Source organism: Danaus plexippus, chromosome 20 (assembly GCF_018135715.1).
Source record: "Danaus plexippus chromosome 20, MEX_DaPlex, whole genome shotgun sequence".
Taxonomy (NCBI): Eukaryota; Metazoa; Arthropoda; class Insecta; order Lepidoptera; family Nymphalidae; genus Danaus; species Danaus plexippus.
Genome location: NC_083550.1, coordinates 4,263,251 through 4,271,735, shown reverse-complemented (window position 1 = coordinate 4,271,735; position 8,485 = coordinate 4,263,251).

The window sequence follows — 8,485 nt, the reverse complement described above, 5'->3', positions numbered from 1 at the left end:
CTTATAACAGCAACTATCGGAAAACTCGCAACTTATAAATAATATTTTAATACTAAGTATGAGTTCCAATTTATAAGAGCACTTAGTACACAGTAAATGACTGTGGTTCAATAATTATTCGTATGTTATTTAAATCACTTCGTAAAGGATACTTCTTCATATGAACTCTTTATTTCAACAGGGAATTAATTCTTTATATGATATAAAAATATGTTTTAAACTTTTAAATAATTTCAAATAAATATCATATTCATGTCTCAAAATTTTCTTCTCTCTATTTTGTGGGTCCTGTATAAGAATATCACACTCGAAATAGCTTAAATGCCCGAGGAAAAACTTTACAAATTAATGGCTCACCCAGAAGACGTTAAGTTATAAATATCCTTGCATTTATCTCCAGGTTTAACTCTAATGAGATTGCCACAAAGTTTAAGATATTCTTCTTACATTCCTACTCTATTTGCTTTTTTAAATGCAATCATTGAATCAAGTGGTTTTCAGTCGTGTAATGTCTACGGTTTGTAGGTATGGATTTGTTGACATACAACTAAAATATACATTTATGTTATCACCATCGTCATTTCATATTTAATATTGCAAAGATTTATAAAATTATTAATATTTTTTATAGTCTACAACTTAAATCCAATTTCTTTCTTACGCTGTTTTTCTGTCTGGACGTAGATTGCATAGAAAAATAATCTCATACCTATTTATTTCTCAGTGCTGTGACATATATATATATATATATATATATATATATATATATATAAATATATATATATATATATATATATATATAAATAAATTAAGTTAGGAAAATTTCGTAATACTTTTAATATAAATGTACGAGTATTAATCTGTGTAATAACATATATTCTCTACGAAATTTAAGATAAGTCTTCAAAAAATTACTATCAACTTAACCTGTTTCAAAATAGTGTGAGAACATGCGCATGTATAAATATTTTCAGATATTATTTACAGCAACATGTATGGAATTTAAAAAAGTTAATATACCGTAGCTTATTCATGAATATTTTTTTCATATCATCAAATATCAAAAAGCTTTGCGGTCCAGCGGATATGATATTGTTACAGTGGGATAAAAATTTATTTCAGCTGAAAGTAATACGAGCTGGAATTTACACTTCATCAATCCTTAATAAATTCGACGGTATTGTGTAATGTGATACTACATTTTACCACATGTTTTTATTCTCATTTACATATCCGTCTCATTCAGCTTTCGACTGTGAAATAAACAGGATATATTTTGGTATTTTATCAATTATTTATTAACGTGCTACTCAAAACTGTATTTGTAATAGAGCTCCGCTTACAACAGCCGTTGAACTTACCCCGAAACTAATTACTTTTAATATGAACCTTTTTTTCTTTCGGTACTAATAAAACATGGGATAAATATATTATACTGAAAAGTACTAAGTGGCAAAAATTAGTCGAATCATAAGTTACAGATAGCTATAGCAACAGTCAAATTAATTCATAAATATACATTTCAACTTTACAAACAATACAAATATATTATTCTTATCCGAAACCTATTAATATGATGCCCATATCATCAAGCCATAAACTTATTGGATTTCAATAATTGATTTTTTTAAAGCATTCAAGATATAACCCTATCACAAGAATAATGACTATAAAATTTAAAAAAGAACTGCTACAAGTCGTATAAAGAAGCATAAAAAAAGGTTGTATATTAAATATAATTTTGTATTTAAAATTAACGAAATAAAAATTAAAACCGTATATTCACATCTGGGGCATAGTATGTTTTCCTTAGACAAACTATGTATAGGTCAAAGTTTAACAAAGCAAACAACACGTTGTCTTGTTTGAATATCATCTAGTACACTACTCAACATCTCAATTCAACACATGATGTTAATACCTAAATATTTTTTAACAATTTTCGGTTTACGCTTGTGAAAATTTAAAAAATTCCGCTATTCTTTACTTGGGTAACTAACTGGGCTGGTTATAAGTAACAAACTTAAACTATTTACCACGATTCTTACTATGTTATTGAAGCTTCATAACTAAGATTCAAAAAACATTTTATTTTGAGTTTACTTTATATTAATAACAAAATGTATGTAGCCTGCTTCTATGACCAGATGTAACTAACTGTTTAAAAACAAAAACATCTTTTAAAATCTTCTTTCTTATTTGATTGTAACACTAATATTTTAGTTATTTGTATAATAATAAAAAATAAAAAATAAAACAAGGGAGCAAATACCTTAAACTTAAAGGATTACCTTGTTAGATATATTATTTAAATGATCATTAACACTCGGTGCTCGCCTTAAAATTATTTTGTAACGACCAAAACTAACAACACTATTTTATATTAAGATCTATGTGAATAAATTTTGTTACGGTTTTGTTATGTTTACTATGAAAAAAATTATAAACAATTCCATAACAATGTAGGTATTTAAAAATTAAGTACTAATGGATAAAATGAAAAGCATTAATCAGTAATAACTTCAAGTATGTTGAGTATTCTTCGCAATACACGCCAAATGTTATCGGTTATAAATACGTATTATCTAGGTCTATGATCCTCCAAAGTGAGTTCTCATTATTTTTTCTACATGGTAATTATTAATTAAAATCTGTCTTACCTTATTAAACTTGTCTCCGGATTTCAAATCGCCGTGGGAGAGTTATTTCAAATCGAACTGCAACCAGGAATGACGCTTTAATAATTTATCGTATCAGCTCACCTGCCAAACAGTTGGTTAATGTTATTGTCTGGAGACGTAACGTCAATAAACGTGTGTATATACAGGGACACTATTAGTATATAGATTTATATACATTTCATTTACCTTATCGTTACAATTAAGAGAACACTAAACTTTTAAAACATTGTGTTGTTCCTTTAATAAGAATTGGAAGAAAAAATCCGAATAAAGGCAGAAACAGTACGGTTAAAAATCAATATTTTCAAGTCAAACAGTGGGTTGCTGATGAAATTTTGATAGTTTATTCTATCATTCTCTCTGTCACTGGTCTAAAATAAATTAGAGCGGGTCAATTTCAAAATTGTCAGTCACATACGGTGATATCACATCTACGGGCCTGGGATTGTTGACTTGTGTTTTGTCAAACTTCCATCGAGGGAATAATGTTCTAGTATATCAAGATTTTGATAAAACGTTCTAAAACATATTTTGAATATTTTCACTGCTTAATTCATTATGTTTGTTTTGCGTTAATTATATTCTAATGTTTGGAAGTGACAATTAGGAGTGATGGTCTGTGAGGTGTGCGGACAAAACTCAGATTACCGATGAAAACTAAAAGCATAGATGAAAAGACTTGAAATAAAAAAACAGAAAAGGTTTTTCGATTCAGACTTAAATAAGAGATAAAATATCTCCTTTCAGACATCAGTCTGCGATTTAATCATATTTCTGTGAGACTAAACAGACTTTTTTCCAGTGTATATACAAAACTAGAAAATGTACGTTATAAATGTTATCTAATAAAAACGTCTTTTGATGTTTTATTCATTATTAGCGTTATCTTGTTTAATGTGATAAACAGGTATATTTTTATTTTATTAGTAATATTGCCTTCCAGGTTTTGGTTGATAATTATATATTAAAACTATAAATTTAATACACTAAAGATAATATTGATACATAAGATAGGGATATAGGGATACACTTTACATTCCTTCGGTTCATCCACAAAAAAATATATTTACTGTATATGTTTATTTAAAATTCTGCATGTTAAGAATTAAACTAGTAAAAAATATATTTTGAGAGGAAAGAAAGAATATTAGAGAGTCAGAGAAATTAGTTTACAGGTAACTTATACCACATTTAAAGTCTTTTATTCAAGTGATAAAATTAATAATATAAATAAACATATTCATTTCTTTTTTTTATGTGTATATTTAATTACCTAATTAATTCTTTAACCAAATATTGTTTACAAGTATTTAAGCTGCCTTTGTTAGGTACATACTATATATTTGTGTTTTTATATTATAAGGTTCCGGTATCCTATGCTATTACATTAAGTTTTTGTAACTGTTTGTAACGATTACATAACTCACAAACCTAAGTAAGTAATGATGCATTCATATTAAGCGCCTCTGACCCAGATCGATGATTAAGTATTGATGAATTGCGTGAAAACTTTTCCTATAAGACTTTAATATTTCAACGAGCGGAATATGTGGAAGACCGTTCATATGTGTGCGTCGTTCACGTCATAAAACATTGAAAATCTCTGCGGTCACATGAGATAATATCTACAAAGTGGGTTATAAATTTATTCCAGTTCTAAGTACCACGAGTCGGCATTCACACTGCCTCATTGCTTACATTCGACTGTATTGCTTAATGGAATATTAATTTTCACTTCGTATATATCATTAATGTGAATAAAATTTCAACTTTGAACAAACGAGAAATATGTGATAGAAATAAAAAAAATGATGTTCTGTTTTTATTACCGACCTTATAGCTCTGTTCATTTAGGACAGCTTCGCTTGCAGCAAAGGTTAAGCTAAGCCTGGATTTAATTCCTTTATATGCTTCTCATTTCCATCCGGTACGAATTAGACACGTGATCAGTTTAATGTCCTTACAAAGACTTAGTGAATAATTAGATAAAGCGTCGGTAAAAGACTGCGATAATTCCTTCAATATAACAATATTTTGTTAACTTAATATTTACATACACTAAGAGAATAGCAAACTAATAAGAATATGAATCGAGACGACTATGGAATTAAAGAATATGGATTTTGTTTATTATTTGCAAATAAGCTTTTAATCGCTATTTATTTGAAGAAATGATAAACGATATTGAAAACCATTGTTATTTTTATCGTACATTTTGTGTTACATAAAACCAAATCAACATGAGTGAATTTTTTCATATCGATCCGCATACTATAACGCGTTAATAATTTATCGTATCAACTTTCCTGCCAATTGGCTCGATAGTACTAGTCTTGTGATTTGACGTTATCGTTTTTGGAAACAATACTGGCATTATATAACATAAAACCTGATAGTTATTTTTAAATGTACCTTCTTTTTCACTCACAGTGAAATCAACAAATATATCATAATATAATATTGTTCATCGTTTTTAAACATTCAATAAAATTTTCATACAGCACTTATACTTCTTCTTTCCTGAGAGTTATTTCGTCCTAATATCTTTGATACAATCATAAAGGTTTAGTCATAAATAGAATTTTCGAATGCTCTGAAATAATTTAATAATATTTTGATGTACCTCTAGCTCCACCAATAAATCCTTCACTTTTCATTGCAATCGGCTATTCCATATTCCAGTTAACTCGAATAATCATTTTAAATATGTTGGTAATATTTTGTTTCTATATTCTATTATTCCCTCTTTCACCTATTATCACGTAGAATCCAAATATTTCTCATTATCACTCACTTCATTTCTAATAACAATAATTTAACTACAAATATTTCACTTAATCACTCAATACTTTACTTCAGAACAACCAGCCTTAACAATTATTGAAGCTGAATATCTTTGACTGATCTTTTAGCACCTTAAATACTCAGTTGACAACTGACTCACTGGAGGGTAGTTTAAGTTATTGGGCGATAGGTATAAAATATAACCTCCTTATTATCTATAATTATTAACTAAGGTATTTGATTTATGTAACACACTTGTCGTATAATAATTTTTAAAAGATCACTTTCAATAATGGCGCTCACATACGGAACATCACATCCTTTGGTCCTGGGATTTGTGACAGAGGTTCGTGATTTTGTGAACTTACTTCGTGAGAATATGTTAAGAATCTAATACGACTTTATATTTTAACTCATATTTGGAATTATTTATAAATATTGTTGTTCGCTCTATATATATGTATATAGAATTTTGTTATTTAATGTTGTTATATAAAAATATTGAATTTTTTTTTACATATAATTTGATCGATAACGCATACGTGTGCGCTCTTCCAACGTGGTTTATATCTCACTATCTATTAAATTTTAAAAATAATTTTTTATCCTAAATATAAGTTTTCGGCAAAATATTCTTTACAAAGATTAGTAATAAAATGAAACAGAAAAATACTGAAGTATACACAACCTTAGCAACTTAAAATCATATTTTAATAGAAAATGTAATTAAATGTAAACTTAAATAGGAGATAAAATTACTCCTTTCAGACGTCAGACTACGATTAAATTAATTTCTATAGTACTGTCGCGAGTCTTTTTATCAAAGAAGATACAGAAAACAAGAAATTTAAAATTAATGTCATGCACAAAAACGACTTGTATTTTGTTTGTGCTTTATAAATGTTGTTTTATTTTTTTTTAAATAAGCGTCTATATTTTGTAATTTGTGTGAAAAAGCTACTAATAGCAATTGGAGTAAAAACGTTATTGATGAATAGTGCTATTAGAATGACAAAAATAAGACTATGTTTAATGATACGAAATTTAAATGCAACAAAAGTAATCCGAAATATTTTCGGATTAAAGGTTGTTAGTTAACTTTATAAATATCCGAACTAAGGAATAGTTTTGAAAAAAAATCCTTTGAAAGAATAAGAATAATTATTCATATTAAAATTGGGATTAAAACCGTGTCTTTAATGTAGAGAACATGGTAGAAAAATTAAATAAAGACGAGAATGAAGGCAAGATATCCTGAGCATAGAAAGCATAGAAGCTTATATATATATTCTATTCAATCTACTTTTAGTAGAATACGTGAAACCTAAGAAATACAATTATTTAGATGTCAGGCTTATCTTAATCTCGAAACACCGCAGAGCACTTGCTAGAAATGAGTTCATAAATCCAACACGGTCAGCTGATGCAAGCCATTGACTCCGCGAACCGGCCTTGGCAGAACTTTATTATAATAAAATATTAAACGTTAATTCACTTTAATAATACTGCGTCGAATTTTACATATATTGGGTGGAATATTTAACCACAATACTTAACAAAATTTGTATGGAATTTAACAACGAGTGTAATATACCGCAGCACATTCACATGTTTTTCATATCATCAAACATCAAAACGCTCTGCGGTACAACGGAGATAATATTGTTAAAATGGGACATAAATTTATTTCAGTTGAGAGTAATAGGGCAGTAATTTACACTTCATCAATCTTTTATAATTCAGCTCTATATGTGATGCAATACTATTTTAATTACGTGTTTTTTTGATTAGTTTCAATATCGATTTCAATCAGACCATACTGTGGAACAATCGTGAAATGTAGCAAATGCATATACTCGTTTCTATTATAAATTTAATCATAACTATGACTCTGACGTCATAGAGTACCTTCGTTTACATTAGGACTTAAACCAAGTCTGTATCTAATTCCCTGTATATACCATCATTACTACCACTACAAACTACTTAATATCTTCCGACAACAAACAATCATTTCACTAGCTGAATTTATATTAGTCGTAAGATAAGGAGTTTATCCAATAAACTTTAAATATTCACCAAAAATGAACTTATTTCACTTAACTCCCAAATTAACGTGAATATATCTCTATCAGATATGATAATACTACTTAAAAAGTATGTTTTGTCCTTTATAATATTGAAGGTTATAAAAAGCGTTACAATACTCGCACCTTAGCTAAATTATATGTTCTTTAAAAGCTAATACCTGAATTTATGTTTTGCCTCCTGTTCTATCAAATATTGTGGCTATGTTTTGGTCTTTGTTTCTGTTGTTTATACTTTATCATGAGAATTAATTCGGCTTAGACTCATTTAGTCTCTGTATTCGTTTTTAGTAACGCTGAATAAAAATGTTAATCATATCATTCAAAACAGTACGGATCACAAGTAATCCACAACTGGTTGTTTGATTTTATCTCATACCATAAAACTTTGTCATCTTAAACACTATAGTAGATTTTTTTTAATATCGCCATTTTTTATATTGGTGTCATAGCTACGTGTTTAGATTCCAAACATTCGCACAATACATATCTCAATTTGAATAAGCACAGAGAGAGACATATCTAGGTAAAATTCAGTTTCTGGTTAGTGAATAACTCAGATTCAAAAAATATTGTATCTCTAAATCTGAGGCTCTAGGTTTTGTCTACCTCCCTTCTCCATTTTTAGTCAAAATGCGATTTTTTTTTATAATTACATAAAAGATAACAAACAACAACAACATAAAAAATATTATCTTATCTTATCTTCGTTAAAGATTATTATCCTGACTTAAATGCGTTAATCTTAATATTCAAATACCTAGAATTATTTTTCTTTCTCAATATTTTCATCAATTCTATAATTTTTTACCTGTTATTTACGTAATTACTTTATTCAAAATCATTAAAATATAATCAACATGTTTTTCCAAAACATGTCAAGATGTATAATCTGTAGCTTTTAGAAGACGTTCCTTTTTTAAAATATGCGGG